Genomic DNA, 20,202 nt, shown 5'->3' on the forward strand with positions numbered 1-20,202 from the left:
AACTGTGACTCGACATACAGAGTGTACTTGGCTTCAATGTAAGAAGTGGTTAATTGTGTTGACACTCAAGTGTCAGACTATTCTAAGACCAACAATCTCCCCCTTTGATGTGAGTGTCAAAAACACTTAACTATGAATTATTGAACTAACCTTATGAGTACCCTATCCAATATGTTCTGCATATGTACAAAATTTCAAAATTGTTCAAAACTTGTTCAAAGTACCTTGTTACTCCCCTTGAGCTGATTGTGCCTTGTCATTCTTGAAATCAAAATTTTGTGCTGATGTGCTTGATACTCTTTATCTTTTGCCCTGTTCCTGTATTATGTACCTATAATCTGTATCTTCCATATGATTGCCAAAATTTTGTATCTCCCCCTTACTTTATCTTTATAGTATTCTCCCCCTTAGTTATATCTCCCTTATTTCTCCCCTAAAACATATATCTCCTCCTTTTTGACACTAATGTCAAAGGGTTCTAAGGAGTAATTCCATACTTAGCCAAAAAGTTACTATTTACCTCCATTATTATTTTTAGAGTTGCATCCCAATTGTCCAAGCAATGTCAAGTGACTTGTGTTGGATGACAGTCTCTGTAGCAAGGTGTGCAAGTCCATCAAGTGTAGAAAGATTTGGATCTTTCTTTAAAATAGTTTTTGCATAGACTTGTTCCTTGTGGAGGACTTCTAAATGTGGGGTAATAGAGGATTGAATTTGCATCAATTTAACCTTTATATTGGCTTCCTCTGTTGTGAGTACAGCTAAATCCCTTTGAGTGTGAAGTGATTGTGAAAAATGGTTCTCACTTTGACCTAGATCCTTTGGCAGTTGCATGCTAGAAATTTTCAAATTTCTTTCCTAGCTCATTATTCTTTGACTTGTTTCATGTGTGAAGTTGGAAAAATCACATAGTTTTCTATACAATGAGAAAATGTTCTCAAGTACAACTTTGACCTTGTTTATTTTCTTGGCCAACTTAACTTTTTCAACTACTATTCCACTTGATATCTTCTCAATTACTTTCCCCTAAAATTTTCTTTCTGACCATTCCCTGAGTTTAGCATTATTATCCTAGTCTTCATTGGTCACATGGTCAATTATATCTGATAGTTGCTCTATTATTGGTTTTGCTTGATCTGGTGACTGCAAGCTGAAGGAATCCATAAAGATGTCTTTAATCTTATGTAGTGCTTGCTTGTGTTTGAACTCTTTCCTGAGTATTTCTTGCCTCATCCTTTTGACTAATGCATTTTGCATTTCATTGATTTGTGCTATTGTGATGGTCTTTGAATCATAGGAAGGTATTACAATATCTTCATCTAATTTAGGGTCTCCATAGTGAAGTACCCTGGCCAATCCGATTGAGCTAGAGCCTGAAGTTAAGATTTGCAAAGCTGTGACTTTAGTTCTTGGCTTGTGAAGGGTCTTTGTAGGAGTGCCAATTTTTGGTAGTTCTACCAATGTTTAAATTGTGGCTTGCTCCTTTTCCTTTGAGGTATCCTCCTTCTCATCTAGCTTTCCTTCCACTATAATCGGCTTCTGCAATGTATCTCCTGCTATTGGGGGTGTTGGAAGCATCAAAATTTTAGTGCTAGTAGATTTATAGGTGAAAGGTGGTTCTTGCGGTTTCATCTTTTCTCTTCGTGGTGCTACTACTACCTCTTGTAGTTCATCAACACTCACCAATATAGGGCTTGTACATAACTATGCTTGAAGAGTAGATTTGTGAAGGATCTTAGAGAGATCCTCTGTAGTTAGGGGATTAATATTCTAAGATGATTTATCAGGAAAATTCTCAATAGTTGTTGTCTCTGCAGGTGTGATTGTTATATGAGGTGGACTAGGAGGTGGCATTTGTGTGTCTTGCACATTATATTCCTCTTCTTGCTAATGTTTAGCTATTGCCATAGTTTCTTCCTTTTGTGTTTCTTCCTCCTCACCTTTTTCTTTATCCTCCTCATCTTTCTTATCTTCCTCTTCTTCCTTCTTTTCTTCTTTAGCTCTTGGTCTTCCTTACTCCTCCTCTTGCTTCTCTTCCTCTCCTTTCTTCTCCTCTATTTTCTTTTCCTTGGCACTAGTTTCTACCTTATTTAATCTTGTTTTGAAGGATGCTGAAGGCTCTATACTTAGGTGCAAATTTGCCACCGTGTTTATTATTAGCCTTTGTTATTTTCCTTTTGTCATGTTAGGCTTTACTTGAGCTAGGGTAGATTCTCTGATCTCCCTTTCCATTTTTAGACAATAATGCCATTTATTCTCAACTATCTCATATAGTTCCTTAGGCATGGTATTGTCAAGTTCTAGAAGTGTGTTTTTGAATTCTGCTATCATGGCATACACAAATTCCTCTATTTTATTTTGCTCTTCCCTACTAAGCTTATTGAAATCAAGAGTCTTTAAATCATTTAAATCTACAATTTTAACTTTTTTACAGAGTTTGTTAATTGCAGACTTTGGAGGATGAATTACCACTCTAAATTGGATGCGTTCCTCTAATGTTTTTCTCTCTTCATCATCTATATTTGGTTGTGCCACATACTTTCTTCTCTTGTATGGCTCTTCAGCAAGTTTTTCACTAGCCTTCTTCTTCTCTTTTGATTGTTCCTTGGCCTTTTGTGAGGAGGCCCTTGTAGTAGCCCTTGTTGTTGGAGTTGGCTTGATTTGAGCTAGCTTAGTGACCTTCTTGGGTTTGGGCTGAGCTGGGGGCTATGTTTTTGCCTTTCTTTTCTTTTGCTTGACAGGTGTAGGTGCTTCCTCAACCTCTTTTTCCTCAATACCTTCCTTCTTGCCTTCTCCTAATCCTCGTGTCAACTCTATTGGATCTTTCCCTTGCTCTTCTCCTTCACTTTCTCCTTCTTCTTCTTCTTCTTCTTCTTCTTCACTTATTTCTCCTTCAATGCTTGCTCCAAATTTCTTCTTTATCTTCTTTACTATTTTATCTTTCTTCTTGATAACAAAAGTTGTCTTTAAGTCTATCTCAACCTTTGATTTGACAACATCATATGCTCCAAAGTGAGGAGCTATCTGATATATTTCTTCTGCAAGCAATGTTGTGATTGTTGTTGAGGCTTCATCTATATCAAGCTCATATCCTAATGACCTTAGCCATCTTACTCTTGGTATTGCTGCTTGGATGTAGGAGTTGTCTATGTCAACCAAGAAGCATATGTCATTTATGTGATTTTCCACTAGAGAAACTGGTATTATGACCCTTTGCTTCATGGATTTCTTGAAATCTTCAAAGTAACTTGTCATTTGTGCCTTAAAATTTTCACCCATCTAATCAATAAACTCATTGATTTGTGTAATTGCAATTTTATTAGGGTTCCAATTCACCTTTCCTCTAGAAGGAAACTCTTCCATAAAATAAAAGAATATACACATAAGAACTGAACCAAATTTACATTAAGCACCTTTTGATCTCCTTATTGCTCCTAGGTTTTCATTAATTTTCTATAACATAAGTTCTGCCAGATCATAGGTGTGATCTTTCTTCACCAATTTGTAGGCTACATCAATAGCTATGCATGGCACACTGTTCAATTTGTTGGTTTGGTAGAATTTGTGTGAAATCACTCTAACAACAAAATCTAGAAGAGGATTGGTGACAGTATCAATAGTCATAGCCCTCTTATTCCATTTGGCTCAATATTCCTTTCAATGATTTCTTTCGAATCACTACGCAGGGTCTTAGGTTGATCTAAGGCTAGAAAACCTGTAACCCTATGCACTATCATTTTTGTGATCTATACTAGTCCTATTTCTAGCCATAAACATCCATTGTGAATTCTACTCAAAACAATCTATATCCATTCAGTTTTGAATCCTGTAGGGTAAACAAGGGCATTGGTCAAACCCTTCTTCTCAACTATTTGGAATTTGTCCTTTGGAATCTTATTCTCGCATAGTTTTTCATACACTTGGAATATTTCAAGATCACCTACTACACCTATCTTGTAGTTATAACATTTTCTCACATCTTGCACCATAACAACTTTAGGCAAATTCAAGAGGATTATTCAAGAAGTTTCTAGAGGAAACAAAATATGGGTTAGATGTGATGAATCCTACATAATCCATACAAATTGAAATCAAAAGGAAGGAAGAATCGAGTGAGAAAAGAACTCCAAGACTTCTATTTAAGGAGTCATAGACCAAGAAGCAAATGTTGCTGATGTTGCTGTTGTCAAAGAGATAAATTGTGAAGTAGTTAGAAGGATGTAAAGTAGAAGGAATCTAGGAGAAGGAAGAGCACAGAGGCTCTACTTGTACAAGTGGTCATGAAGAGATGATTGCATTGGTACATTGAGCATGGAGACTTAAGGATACTAAGCTTGAAAGGAGGGCAAGCTGTCAGAGTTGCAGAGATTAAAGTCTAGATAATGGTATGTGATGAGAAGTGATCTAAGATCTGTAAGTTAAGTTGTATGTTATAGTCAAGTCAAATATTCTCTAATACTCTCGAGGAATTTTATTAGATATAAAATCCTATGGACTTAGGTTGGTTTAATAGCCATTTGTAAATCCTTTAATAGGGTGGCATTCCAAGTGAATGTTCTAAAGTCTTCTAACTAGGCCCACTTCTAATAAGGTGGTTAAATCCTCTAACAAGGTCACATTTAACAGTGTGGTGTAAGCCTTTAAGAGGGAAGGCCTTTCATAGGGCATCACTTCAAAAGAGTGAGAATTGAGTAGCATGTTACTGGTGGTTTTTCCCAAATTGGGATTCCACATAAATCACTGTGTTATGTGTTGATTTCTTATGTGTTATGCTTGCATGTTGATTTATAGTAACTTGTTGATTAGAAAATTTAATACTTGATGAATGAATGGTTGAATGGGCTCACTATACTTTGTGAAAAATTTTGAATAGGACATTTGGACCTTGAATAATTGATACACCCTCCCCCCCACCCCCACTCAGTTATTCTAAAGCATTTCTAACATTAATATGATTTGAGAGTCACCTTTAATTACCAATTTTTTAATACCCAATTATTTACTAAGGTTTAAAACCTCGATCAAGGCTTATAATTCTACAAGGTTATTATTAATCACCCCATATGTTTGGTACATTTAATTAAATAAAATTCTTTATCTAAATATATAATGCATCCTAACCCTCTGGGTCTAGAATTAGCCCTAGAGGCCTCATCAAAGTTTAGCTTTTCCCAACCTACTGGAGGAGGTTAGCTTTTGCATTAGCCTTAGCCAATCTATATGTTTTTTGAGTAAGTCATAGGTGGATTGATTAAGTTGAACCAATTCTTACACATTTCAACATCTTATTCAATGAAAGCACCTTCTTCCTTATATGTGTTCCTGGGATTGTTATTAGCCACATCTATAATGCATGATTCATGCTCTTTAAGAAAGGTAGATGCCTATGTTCTCTCATTATAGAATATCCTTTTGTTTATCTCCTTCCATAATTCCCATATAAGTATGGATGGAGATATTTTCCATAAATTTCCATAGACTTTAGAGCCTCTGTATTTAGGCCATCATTTGAGGAAATTTATAAGGTTGTCAGGAAAAGTTGTTTGCTAGTTTAGTGTGTGACATAACCATTGCCAAAAATGACTAGCATATGAGTAGTTAGACAACAAGTGCTCTGTTGTCTTAGATTTTATTTTACATAATGGTCATCTTGATGGCCCCTCAAATCTCATCTTGGTGAATCTATTTGTTGCAAGAATTCTGCTTTGAAGTTTTTCCTAGAGAAATATGTCTTCCTTGGGAAGGCATGCAGAGTCCCAACATATATTGAGTGGAATGTCAATATTTTTCAATTGTTGGGAATTTATTATCTTTTCAAAAAATATTTTAACATTGTATTTACCATCCTTTCGAGCCCCCCATATCAATTTGTCTTTTCTTTCTTTGTGATTGACCTTCCATTTATTTAGTAATGAATTAAAAATGTGTTTATCTTGTGGTGTAATGGGGTATTTGGGTAATGGGGTGTTTAACCTTTTCTAATCCTTTCAATCAAATAAGTGAAAATAAGATGCATGCATGTAAACATATTAAGTAGATATAAAGAAAATACATGCACATAACATAACACTAGATTTTGTAACCCAAAAACCCTCCAAGAATAAGAAGGTAAAATTGGAATGGGGATGATACCCACAAAAATTACTGTAGCAATGAATGTTTGACCACTTATGATGGTCTACCCTATGAAAGCCTACCCTATTAAAGGCTTTACACTATGTCAATAGTGACCTGGTTAGAGGCTTTGCAAACACTATTAAATCTTGCCCTATTAAAGGATTTACAATATGTTGTTAAACCAACCTAATACAATAGGATTTTAAATCACCTTCTCCAAAGGTTCTCCCACCTAGCTGTTGAGCTAACCTATCAATGTAAGATTTTCAACATCTAATACAATGACAAGAAAGTATTAGAATAATAAACCCATTAGTATGCAATCTTTTATTGTTGGATTAAAGAACTTGACTTGCTCCTTCTAGTCTTGATCCTTTGAGATCTGGTATCTGATCGTGTCCCTTGTCCCTTGTACTATTTTGATCAACTGGATATGTAATTGTTGCTCTGTTCATCTAAGTATTTCCCACTTCACTCTGAATTTCACTATAGTTTCCCCATACACTATTCTCTTTCACACTTACAATGGAGTTTTTGACCTCCTTTTAAAGATTGTGAAGACTTAGGGTTAGGTATGGATCTATGGTCCATATTGAATCTTAAATTCTTGCCTATTCCTTGCACTTTTCTCATTGGTTGCATGCCTTCCCCATTTTTCTAATTGGTTTCATGTTGATCACATAGGAAATGTAAAAGATTCATTCTTATCCTTTTTTTCCTTCAAAATCCTTCTATGTCGGCTCCAAAAATGGTTTACATATGAGTTTGTGAGGGCACAAACTCATATGCTAATTCTGTGTTACTTGGCACATACTGGACTATTGATGCTTGTCACATGCTTGATCCTAGATTGCTCGACACCTATTACATTCTGTCTTGCTCAACACAAGTATAGTTCTAGATTGCTCGGCATATGAAGCATCCTAGTTTTCTTGACATCAACTGTGACTTGGCACCTATATATCACTCAACACTTATATAATTATGGGCACCTGAAGTCACTTAGCACCTGTAGGAATTCTAACTCGGCACCAACTGTGATTCGGCATATGTAGTGTACTTGGCTTCAATGTAAGAAGTGGTTAAGTGTGTTGACACTCAAATGTCAAACTATTCTAAGACCAATAGAAGATAAAGATGGATGACCTAGAGCATTTAAAATGAGGGAAACTATGCTTCAAGGAGAAGTTTGGAGAAGTTTCTAGAAAAGAAAAGAGGAGACGAAATGAATGCATTCAAGGAGAAGTTTGGAGGAGGTTCTTGAAAAGAAAAGAGGAGACAAAAAGATGAAAGGATTTGATGAATTTGGCCAAACCCTAAGATCTAAAGTGATATTTAAGCAACAAAAGATCATAATTACCTATTTAATAAGGTAAAAGGGCTAAACTTATAGAGGTTAGTAGAGTTGGTGAAGACATTAACAAGGTTGGATAAGTTGTTAATTTTGTTGATTGGTAAACTTGAGTAGAAGGTTGAATGATGAAGTGTTGAGGTGAAGAGTGATTATTCAAAGGATTTCCAAGTGAATCAGTGATGGAGATGTTAATGGAGGTTAGTCAACGAGTCAGTTGTTGGAGCAAATTGTGATTTGAATTTGCAAAGTTGTAGTTTCCATATCAGCCTACTATTACTTTCTAACCATTGTATCAGTATTGAAATCCTTTAATCAAGGTTGACCTAGTAGTCATATGTAAAATCCTTTAATCAAGGTAACATCCTAATGGAATGTTATAAATCCCTCTAATAAGGCCACTCCTAATAGGGTGATTAAATCCTTTAAAAAGGTCACATTCAACAATGTGTTTTGTAACCTTTAGCAGGGTTGACTCCTAACAGAGCTCACTTCAAAAGAGTGAAAATTTGGTGACATGTTACTGGTGGTTTTTTCCAAATTAGATTTCCATGTTAAATCCTAGTGTCATAGTTGTGTGGATGTTATCTGAGATGTTAATGATAATGTTTTATATTTTTCAAGTTTTCTACCATTAGGATAATGGACTGCAAGTTTATATTGCTGATTATTTTTTACAAAGACCGAGCTACTAAATATTTAGATATGAAGTATTCAATTTTTTTAAAAGTTGAATTGGTACATCTGGACCTGAGGATAACTACTTCACCCCTTGTCTTAGTTATTCTAAATCATTTTAACAAATGTGTCCCTTCATAATTATTTTCCTAGGTCAAACTGATAATATTGAATCCTAAAATGAGTATAGAAGGAGCCTTCTTCCTCTATTTTTTGACAAATACAGTTTGAGAATGAAGAATAAGAAGTCAAGGTGGTTTCAAGACCTATTTTTGATTTTAATCAAACTCATATGAGTATTTGGATTCAATATTTGAAGGAAAGCATCCATTTAATATCTCCAAGTCTCTATCTATTCAAGAAAAGGAGATTGTCTCTCATTTTTGCAAAATTATCTCCCATGATGGAAAAGTATTTGGATTCTCATTCAAGAAAGAAAATCAAGAATTCCATTCTTATTTTTCTCTCCTTCTCTATTCAAGATCACAAGCATACATTCACTCATGATCTAAGATTGAGAAGTGTAGATCCATGCATTTGTGAAGGAATTGTTGATTCTATAACACATTTCAAGAGTACACATACATATGTAAGCAATATTCATGGATATGATGAATTCTAAAATCCATCCATGTGTGTTTTACATGAAAGTTGAATACTGATATTTATCATGTTTATGATTCTTTTCCTTATGAAATTCCTGTTTCATTTCAAGTTCGACTACTATTTCAGGGGTTTGACCAAGGAAAATCCCTTTCACAACCTTTTGCACTTCTTTTTTTGAATGGTAAAATTTCAAAGCCAAAAATTTGTATTAATTACTAAAATGATTTTACATGGTTCCTCTATTCAAATGACACTTGTAGAAAATAATGATGTCAAGAAACTTATGTAACTAAAATCACAATCAATATTGTAGGGCATTCCCTTATTTACAAATTTTTGAGATTATAAGGATTACTCCTCAATTTTCCCAAAGTTTTCATTTGATCTATCTTTCCTTGGTAATTCTACAGTTTCCCTTTGTTGGATGTTCTTCTCTCTACTTTTCCTTCTTGATTGAATTCCCATTTTGTTTAGCCTGCATCTAATGACCTCTTGATCAAGATCATTGTTAGAATTTGAAAATTAAAAGGTAAATATAGATTTAACACAAATTTATTTGAAGGATATTAGTTCAATAAGGACACTTCATAGATATTTCCAATGCAATGTCAGATTTTAATCTAGATGTTAACATTGTAATCAAATTATTACTATTATTAAATTGTGTAGAAATCATAATATATTGATGCAAAGTAACTTTCTAAAAGAAATCTTATACATGATTAGTAAATTACAATGGTGAATATGATATGTTGATTATTATAAATGTGTTATTAATATTTATTTTGAGAGGTTTTTGTAAAGTACGTCTTCTTAACTATTCATTCTAACTTTAGTGATGGCCTAACTATTTTATTAGTGAAATAAAGAACCTCTATTATAATTTATAGTTCTCTTAGTTACCTTTGCATTTTTCATGGGAAATACTCTAACGAAATATGAGTTGAAATGTACTAAGGATCAATAATATGGTCTTTAACAATGGGATTTCAAGGTATATGTTGACTATAGCTTACTTTTAGTTAAGTAAATTATTAATATCTTTAAATTCTTAAATGACTTAATAACTATTCTTCCTATTATAAAATTCTATTTTGAATGAGGCTGACAATCATATAGAAGGTTGTGATTTGATTGGATCCATGTTCATATACCCTTATTATCTAGAAGTTTGCATGTTTACTATCAGATATATTATAATTTGATTGAGCTTCATGTTTACTTATTTTGATAATAGTTATTTTGTTATAGTGTGCAAGAGTATTGTTTATAGTCTAGGTTGATCTAGTATGATTGGCTACTCTTACAAGGATATCTTCCATGTCTCTGTTGTTTTTTGTAAGGAGGTTTACTTCTTTGTTTCTTCTCAATAGATGTATTTTATGATTATTTCTTTAAAATTTTCAACTATTAATAGTGCTTACTTAAGTTTGTATTTTAAGATCCAATTAGGGGTATACCTTTTCCTAAGTGTGTTTAATTATTGGAAATCTGATTGAAAAGATCATTGTTGAAGATCAAAGAGGGAGATTGTTGTGAAGAAAAAAGTTTGTTGTTAACAAAATGTTTTCAATCATTTTTTTGTCATTGATGTCAAACCTGCAATTTGTAGGAATGGCATTTTCTTATAAGATCCAAATACTTTAACTTAGTTGATTAATGAAGAGGATTTGATCAACAAGATGTAACAAGAGTACCTAATGGAAAGGTTGAGTTATGATGTTGTAATGAAGTGCAAGGATCAGTTAAGACAATGGTTAAATGATGTATTGATAACATACCCAAAGATTGAGAGGTTGGTCACACTTAGAGACATTGGAGGAATAAGTTGTAACAAGGTTCACTGCAAAGCTTAAACTAAGATCATTAGTGGGTGCGAAGCAAGTTAGTTGAAGCCAAGAAAATTCTCAATTGGAGCCTAGTAACAAGAAATTCTAGTGTGTGTTGAGTGATCTTCAGGTGCCGAGCATCAGGAAAAACATAGTTGATGCTGAGTAACATAGTATGTACCAAGCACCAATATTTCAATAGTGTCGATTTGCTTCATTATTTCAAATGACAAAGATTTTCCAAATCTAAGCATAAAAAGTTATTATCTTGAATTTTTTGAACTAGTTGGAAGATAAGGATGATGAGCTAGTGGCACAAAATTCTATGTAAACCATTTTTAGGCAAATTCAAGAGGATTATTCAAGAAGTTTCTAGAGGAAACAAAATATGGGTTAGATGCGATGAATCCTACCTAATCCATACAAATTGAAATCAAAAGGAAGGAAGAATCAAGTGAGAAAAGAACTCCAAGACTTCTATTTAAGGAGTCACAAACCAAGAAGCAAATGTTGCTGTTGCCAAAGAGATAAATTGTGAAGTAGTTAGAAGGATGTAAAGTAGAAGGCATCTAGGAGAAGGAAGAGCACAAAGGCTCTACTTGTACAAGTGGTCATGAAGAGATGATTGCATTAGTACATTGAGCATGGAGACTTAAGGAGACTAAGCTTGAAAGGAGGGCAAGCTTTTAGAGTTGCAGAGATTGAAGTCTACATAATGGTATGTGCTGAGAAGTGATCTGAGATCTGTAAGTTAAGTTGTATGTTATAGTCAAGTCAAATATTCTCTAATACTCTCAAGGAATTTTATTAGATATAAAATCCTATGGACTTAGGTTGGTTTAATAGCCATTTGTAAATCCTTTAATAGGGTGGCATTCCAAGTGAATGTTCTAAAGTCTTCTAACTAGGCCCACTTCTAACAAGGTGGTTAAATCCTCTAACAAGGTCAAATTTAACAGTGTGTTGTAAGCCTTTAAGAGGGAAGACCTTTCATAGGGAATCACTTCAAAAGAGTGAGAATTGAGTAGCATGTTACTGGTGGTTTTTCCCAAATTGGGATTCCACATAAATCACTGTGTTATGTGTTGATTTCTTATGTGTTATGCTTGCATGTTGATCTACAGTAACTTGTTGATTAGAAAATTTAATACTTGATGAATGAATCATTGAATGGGCTCACTATACTTTTTGAAAATTTTTGAATAGGACATTTGGACCTTGAATAATTGATCACCCTCCCCCCCCCCCCCCCCCCCCCCACTCAGTTATTCTAAAGCATTTCTAACATTAATATGATTTGAGAGTCACCTTTAATTACCAATTTTTTAATACCCAATTATTTACTAAGGTTTAAAACCTTGATCAAGGCTTATACTTCTACAAGGTTATTATAAATCACCCCATATGTTTGGCACATTTAATTAAATAAAATTCTTTATCTAAATATATAATGCATCCTAACCCTCTGGGTCTAGAATTAGCCCTAGAGGCCTCATCAAAGTTTACCTTTTCCCAACCTACTGGAGGAGGTTAGCTTTTGCATTAGCCTTAGCCAATCTATATGTTTTTTGAGTAAGTCATAGTTGGATTGATTAAGTTGAACCAATTCTTACACATTTCAACATCTTATTCAGTGAAAGCACCTTCTTCCTTATATGTGTTCCTGGGATTGTTATTAGCCACTTCTATAATGCATGATTCATGCTCTTTAAGAAAGGTAGATGCCTGTGTTCTCTCATTATAGAATATCCTTTTGTTTATCTCCTTCCATAATTCCCATATAAGTATGGATGGAGATATTTTCCATAAATTTCCATAGACTTTAGAGCATCCTTATTTAGGCCATCATTTGAGGAAATTTATAAGGTTGTCAGGAAAAATTGTTTGCTAGTTTAGTGTGTGACATAACCATTTCCAAAAATGACTAGCATATGAGTAGTTAGACAACAAGTGCTCTGTTGTCTTAGATTTTATTTTACATAATGGTCATCTTGATGGCCCCTCAAATCCCATCTTGGTGAATCTATTTGTTGCAAGAATTCTACTTTGAAGTTTTTCCTAGAGAAATATGTCTTCCTTGGGAAGGCATGCAGAGTCCCAACATAGATTGAGTGGAATGTCAATATTTTTCAATTGTTGGGAATTTATTATCTTTTCACAAAATATTTTAACATTGTATTTACCATCCTTTGGAGCCCCCCATATCAATTTGTCTTTGCTTTCTTTGTGATTAACCTTCCTTTTATTTAGTAATGAATTAAAAATGTGTTTATCTTGTGGTGTAATGGGGTATTTGTAAGGGATTTCCATTTCTAACCCCGACATTGATTATTTTTATTTTAGTTTTATAGTCATTTACTTGTTATCCCCAAATATTAGTCATAGTCTTTTTTATATTTGTTGGGTGGTTTGAGTTGTCTAGTGAGGGAAGCCCATCCCATGAGTGTACACAAAACAAAGAATCTTGAACAAGGTTGATATCCCATGTCAGATTTTTAGCTATTAGAGGATGAAAATCCATCATAAAATGTGAGGTTCTTGATCCCCTTGGAATATTTTTTGTGTGAAATAGGGATAATGGATTGGAATTGTTCATGTATTTATGATATAAAATCTTGGCCTATTTACTATCATGTTCTTGGTACATTCTCAAAATAGGTTTGGCTCCTAAAGCCTCATTTTTTCAACTCCAATTCTTAATGCATAGTCCTCTAAATTCTTTAGGTTGCCATATTTTATTCCACTTTATCAGCTAGCTTGTTTCTCATTTTCTTTAGTGCCTTGCCAAAAGATTTTGTTTAGCTTAGTATCTAGTTTCCTCTTTACTCCTTTGCATAGAGGAAGACAAGAAATCTTGTGAAGACATCTTGTGTTAGTATAGCTAATAGAACTCCTTTGTTTATAGTTGTCCTTCTAGCTTTAATAACCATTTTCTTTTATAGCTCTCCAAATTTTTATCTTTTTTTTTGCCTAAAATTGAATTCCACTTTTTTCCTTTTCTAATGCCTCTTTCTAATTGAATGTCAAAATATTTGCATGGCAAGGATCCTTTCCTATACCCAATAATATTATAGTTGTTTCTCTTCATTGAGGGATTAGTATTAAGAAAAAAGATCTCTAATTCATTGGCATTTACCCTTTGACCTAAAGCTCCCATGTAAGTTTTAATTATTTGCCTAAATTTTTGAGCCTCTTCCATTTAACTTACACCATTAGAATCATATCATCAACAAAATATTGGTGTTTTATTTTGGGGACTTCTTCTATTACTATTATACCTTTAATTTTTCCATCTAACTAAGCCTTTTTATAGATCTACCAAAGGCTTCTACCATAATAATGAAGATGAAAGGAGATATTTGATCCCCTTGTCTAATTCATTTGGATATACTAAAGAAGCCTTTAAGAGTAAAATTTATTAATAGTGAAATTTTGTGTGTCAAGATGCAATTATGTATTAAGTTGATCCATTGGCATGAAAAGCCAAATGCTTCAAATGTTTTGCATAAAAATATCCAATCTACTTTATTATAGGATTTTTGTATATCTAACTTCATTACCAGGCAACCTTCCTTGCTTATTTGAAAGGAATGTATTAATTCTTGAATATTAATTATACCATCAAAGATTGATGTGTCAGGGACAAATCCTCTCTCTTCTTCCAAAATGAGGCTTGATAATACTTTTTTATGTTTAATAGCTAATGCTTTCAAGAGAATTTTATAGATAATATTGCATAAGGCTATAAGCCTAAAATGTCCTAGATCTTCATGATCAGATTTTTGGGAATTAGAGTTATGAATGTATTATTAATTTTAGTCAAAAGACAACTAGAGTTTCTAGTTTCTTCAATGGCTTCCCATAGATCATGTCCTAATATATGCCAACATTTTTGAAACAAGAAGGCATTAAAACCATCTGGACTTGGGGACTTGTTTAGATTAAGTTAGAAAAGTACTTATCTTATTTATTCTATTGTAAATTTCTTGTTCTAGAATATATTTTCTTCATTTGTTATTAATTTAGGGATTTTTCCTAACATCTTTTTTTGGGCTATTAGGTTTGAGGATTCGAAGTTGTTTAGGATGTCAATATAATATTTATGTAAAGTTCCAACTATCTTGTTTGGTTTTTGAATTATATTTCCTAAATAATTCTTGATTTTTATAATTCTATTTATATTTCTTTTGTTAGATGTGTTATTAGGGAAGAATTTAGTATTTTTATCTCCTTCTAACAGGTATGGCTCTCTTCACTTCTGTTTCCAGAATATTTCTTCTTTTGCTAGGATATTTTTTTGTTTAGCTAGGAGTTCTTTCTCTTTAATGTATTTATCATTAATTATTTCATTCTTTATTACTTTTTTGTTAAGTTTTTTCAAATCTTCTTCATTTTCTATTTTTTATTTGAATATATTGTTAAAGTGGTCTTTATTCCATTTTTGTAATTTTTCTTTTAATATTTTTAACTTTGTTGTAAAACAAAACATCTTAGAACCTTTGAATTTTTCCTCTTGCTACCATTAGTTAATATTTTTATTAAATTCATCATCTAAGAACCACATCTTCTCACATTTGAATGGGTTTTTAGATGGTTTATGGGGTTCGCCTATCTCTAGCCTTTCCATAAAATGGTCTGATCCTATATTAGGGGCTATAATTGTTTTGAAAGGGTAGTTAAAATCAATTAAATTTCCTCTAAATGTAATTCTATCTAGTCTTTCTACAATCTTAAAAAAATTGAACATCACTTCAAAAATTGCTCACTTCCCCCCATCCAGTTACTATTGGATATTTGTATTGTAAAATCCATCCTCCTTGTGTTCCATAAGATTTATATTCCTCTGAATGCCCCTACTAATTTTACTTATTCTTCTTTCCATTCTCCCACTTTATTCTTAAGTTTTTCAACTTCTCTTGTGCTAAGTTTTGTTTCTCAAATTAAAACTATATCTAATTTAATGTTGTTAGATTGCACTTAAGTAAATGTTTTTTGTTAGGGGTGTTGAATCCCCTAACATTCCATGTAATTATCCTCATGAATCTATGGAAAGAAACTTCCACTTGTTGAAATCTAATTGAAAAGATCATTGATTAGAAAGATTGTTATGAGGGAGATTGTTATTTGTTTCAATCATTATTTTGTCACTGATGTCAAACCTTCTATTTCTTGGTAAGACAATTTCTTAAAAGATTCAAGTACTATCACTTAGTTGATTGATGAGGAGGTTTTGATCAATAAAATGTAATAAGAGTGCCTAGAGGAAAGGTTGAGTTATGATTATGTAATGAAGTATAAGGATAAGTTAAGACAGTGATGACATGATGTATCGATGATCTACTTAAGGTTGCAAATGTTGACTACACTAAGAAAGTTTAGAAGAACAAGTTAAATAGAGTTTGTTTGCCAAGCTTGATTGAGTGGATAGTAGGTGTCAAATAAAGTAAGTACAAGCCAAGCAGAAAGTTGGTTGGAGTTGAGTAAAAGAAAATTCTAGTGGATGTCGAGTGAGATAGCTGATGCCAAGTAAATTTTAGTTGATGCCAAGCATCAATAAACTTTAGTTGATGCCAATTAATTTCATAGTTGATGCCAAGAAATGTAGTATGCTTCGAGCATTAGTAGATTGATAATGTCAAGTTTTTATATTATGAAAAATATTGAAGATTCACAAAATATAAGTCAACAATTTTTTTTCTTGAAACTTGTGAACCAAGAGGAAGATAAGGTTGATGAGCTGGTGGCAAAGAATTTGATGTAAAATATTCTTTAGGCGAATTCAAATAGATTCTAGAAAGAAGTTTCTAGAAGAGATATAAGATATGGGATAGATACATTGTATCCTATCTAATATGTTCAAACCCTAAATTGGATGATAGAAAATGGAAAAGTATCTTAATTCTAGTCATGAAGCAAGGTTATCATATGTGAGAACCCAAAGAGAAGAAGGAATTAAGGGTTTTGATTCATCAAGTGACCCAAGAGAAGAATCTGCAATGGCATGCTAAGCAGGAAGGCTTCAGGAGATTGATGCTTGAAGGGGAAACAAGCTATTAGAACAGCAAAGTGTAAAGGCCAAGCAAAATGGAGGACTGAATAGAGATTTGTAATCTACAAGAGAAGTTGTAAGTTGTATCATATCAAAACTCTACTATTACTCTCTAACAATTGTATCAATCTAGGGTAAATCCTTTGGATTAAGGTTGACCTAACAGTCATTAGTAAATCCTTTAACAGGGTGGTATGGCCTAAAGTCCTCTAACAAGGCTCACTTTTAACAAGGTGATTGAAATCCCTTAACCAAGTCACATTTAACAGTGTGTATTATAACCTTTAATGGGGTTGGCCTTTCACACGACATCACTTCAGAAGAGTGAAAAGGAGTAGCATGTTACTGGTGGAATTTTTGGGTTTCCACATTAAATCATTGCGTCAAATGTGTTAATGAATGTGTTATGTTTAATGCTTTACACTTTTTTCAAATTGATTAGATAGTAACCTACAAGTTTTACGTAATCACATATTCATTTGGATGCATGCATGAATATGAATGTTTTATGGGTTCACTAATCTTAGAAAAGTTTTATTTGTACATTTGGACCTTGAATAACTAATTCACCCCCCTCTTAGTTATTCTAAAGAATACCAAAAATTGGTATTAGATCCATATGCTTAAGAGGACTAGTTTGAAGGTACTAGAAGCATAAAGATCAAGATGTCAAAAAAAGATGTGCCCAAGCTTAATAGAGATAACTTTCTTACATGGAAAAGCTTGATGAAGCTACACCTTGGAGGACTTGGAGATCATGCACAATCTACCATTACAATGGAACATGTTGATCCAATAGGAGCCCTAATTGTTGAACATATGAAGAAGAAAAAGGAGCACAATTAGGTGATGTCAAAAATTGCCTCTACCCTAAGCTATGCTGAATTTGATGATATCAAATGATGTGACACTGCAAAGAAAATGTGGGATACCCTAAATACCATTATGGAAGAGACAAAAAATTTTAAACATCCAAGACTAAGAGTTTTAGAGGTAAGTGTTGAGTTGTCATTATGCGTGATGCTAAATGGTAGGAATTATTTTGAACTCCTCTCTCAAAAACTCAATCTTTTGAATCAACTCCAAGGTTCTGGGTGATCTTGTGACCTACTAAAATCCACTCAATTGAAGATAAATGTGAATTTTCATGAGGAGGCCTTTGCTGGTTCGAATAACTTTGGATAAGATGTTGAATTTGTCCATTGCTTCAAAATAAAACATGCAAAAAAGAGCTATGTTTTTGTATTTTTTATGTTTTCCAATGAATGCAATCTAACAATGCAACAAATATGAAATTATAATTTAACAAGGGTTTAGTAAATAAAATAACAAGAATTTAAAAGAAAATGATGTGAAAGTAAAATTCTAACGGACATAAGCTACGAGAAATAACATGCCTATGAGTTAAGCCTTTGAAGAAATCAGTGGATAACCAATGAAAATAGGAGTAGCACTTCCTTAATTCCTTTGATGCAATCTTTGATGGAAATTATAAAACTATAAGATGTTTCACTTTTCATCAGATTGCAAGGCCACAAAAAGTGCGCACATGCGAGATGAAAAGTTATGCAGGAACAATTTGGTGATTTCTTCTCGAGCTAGATATGTCAACAGAATTTGTAAAACTGTAACAAATACCAAAATTAAAAGATCACAAAACCAAAAATAATCACAATAAAAATTTGGCTCAATTACATCCCATGAACATGCATTCATAAAATATAAAACACTTAGGCAAGAATCACTACACTCCAAATGCGGGCACCAAAATCATATATTATTGCAAAATAACAGCGACCTTGATTACATAGTACAATCTAGTATTTATAAGAAATCATCTTCTTAATTTATGTTGAGGGTGAGAGATATCTTCATGCAATCATATGCTTCTAATTTAATAAAACAAACTAATTATCTAACTAGTGCTTAGTAGGACTCCATCCATTTTTATATCATTAATTGGATGTATGAGCCTTTACATGTCATAAAACAAAGAATTTATGAGAAAATAAAAAGAAGAGAGCCTTCAGTTGATGTGGAAGTGTCTAGAAGTGTCAAAAATAGAAGTTCCACCTTTACTAGGTATTTGTCAAAGTTAAAATCCTATCAGAATGCATTTTCCATGCATGGAAAGTTTGGAACTAGCACTTAATTGTCAATGCACCTCTGAAAAAATGCACCTCAGAAGAAGTGCATCAGTGCACTTGCACACCTCTGACTTCTTCAAAATTATTCCAAACACTTTGTAACCAAAAATTTCTCTAGCCCACCAACACACCTCAGGGGTCAAAAATTGCAAAATTTTACTGAGTGTCAAAAATGAAATTTTGACTTCTAGGTTTTGTACTCTATACCAAAGCTATATCTAGATGCTTGCCTTAGAATTTCTTGATAATATTAGTGATTTTTTCCACATATCATAAATCTAAAGCATCATAGTTATCCTTGACCTTTTGCCTATAGTTGTCTACTTCAATACAAGTCTTAGCAAAATCCCCGAGTTTAGTATCCAACTCTAGCAAGGCTTCTTCTGTTTTGAATGCCTACTAGATATCTTCATCGCTAGAAACATCATCAAAAATATTCCTAAATTTTTGCACTACTATCTCAACCAATATCAATTTTTCCCATGCATCATCTTCAAAAATATCGACACATGCGTCACTATAATGTTTCTCTACTTCCAAAATCTGTTCTCAGGCTTGGTCCTTGAGAAGGTAGATCTTTGCATGTAAAGACTCCATCACCTTATTACTATTGACTATCTTTTCTATCCATTTATCAATTAAATCAAGCTCTTCTAGAGTATATACGTCCATGAGCATTCTATATCTCTGGCCCTTTATTTCTTGTAGCACTTGTAAATCTTTTCCCCATGCATGTACCTCATCCATAATAATGAAATCTTGTTTCAAAATTGCTACCAATTTATTCACATTTTCCTACCTAGCATGAAGTAGCTTCATATTTACATGGATGATAAGAATACCTTTTTCCTCAAAACTTTCCCACCATTGCTAATAGGCATTCAAAAATGCATCTAATTGTACTCCTCCCCATCTCTTCTTTCAAATGTAGAATTCAAAGTCTCCTTGTGGTGTTCAGGATCCAAGGGACCAACAACTTCAGCTAAATATCCTTTTAGGACTTCATTTTTCCTTCGAAGTGCTATCAGTTATACCCCTTCCTATTCCAAACTTATAAATACCTCCGTCGTCCCCATTGTAACCATTAATTTGGCAGTATCTAATGTGGGCTTCCCAAGCACAACTTCTTTGATTTGGTAATCTTTTGGATCCAAATCTTCTATTTCCAAATTAGGAGGGATAGCCACTTGTGCAAATAAATCCTATTTCTAATCACTATTAATAAATTTCAATGCTCTTACTTCTTTGGATGGGGACTCAAGTTTTTTTAGAACCTCAATCAACTCTATTATATCTTCTTCATTAGCATTGAATTGTTTCCTTTTACTCCTTATTATTTCTTTTCACAACCATATTGGAATGTGTTCCACTAAATTTTTGCATTTGGAGGATGAAGGAGTCATTTCAACGATGCCTTTTCCCTTA

This window comes from Cupressus sempervirens, chromosome 3 (assembly GCF_028749045.1).
Source record: "Cupressus sempervirens isolate cs-2001-9-10 chromosome 3, ASM2874904v1, whole genome shotgun sequence".
Classification (NCBI taxonomy): domain Eukaryota; kingdom Viridiplantae; phylum Streptophyta; class Pinopsida; order Cupressales; family Cupressaceae; genus Cupressus; species Cupressus sempervirens.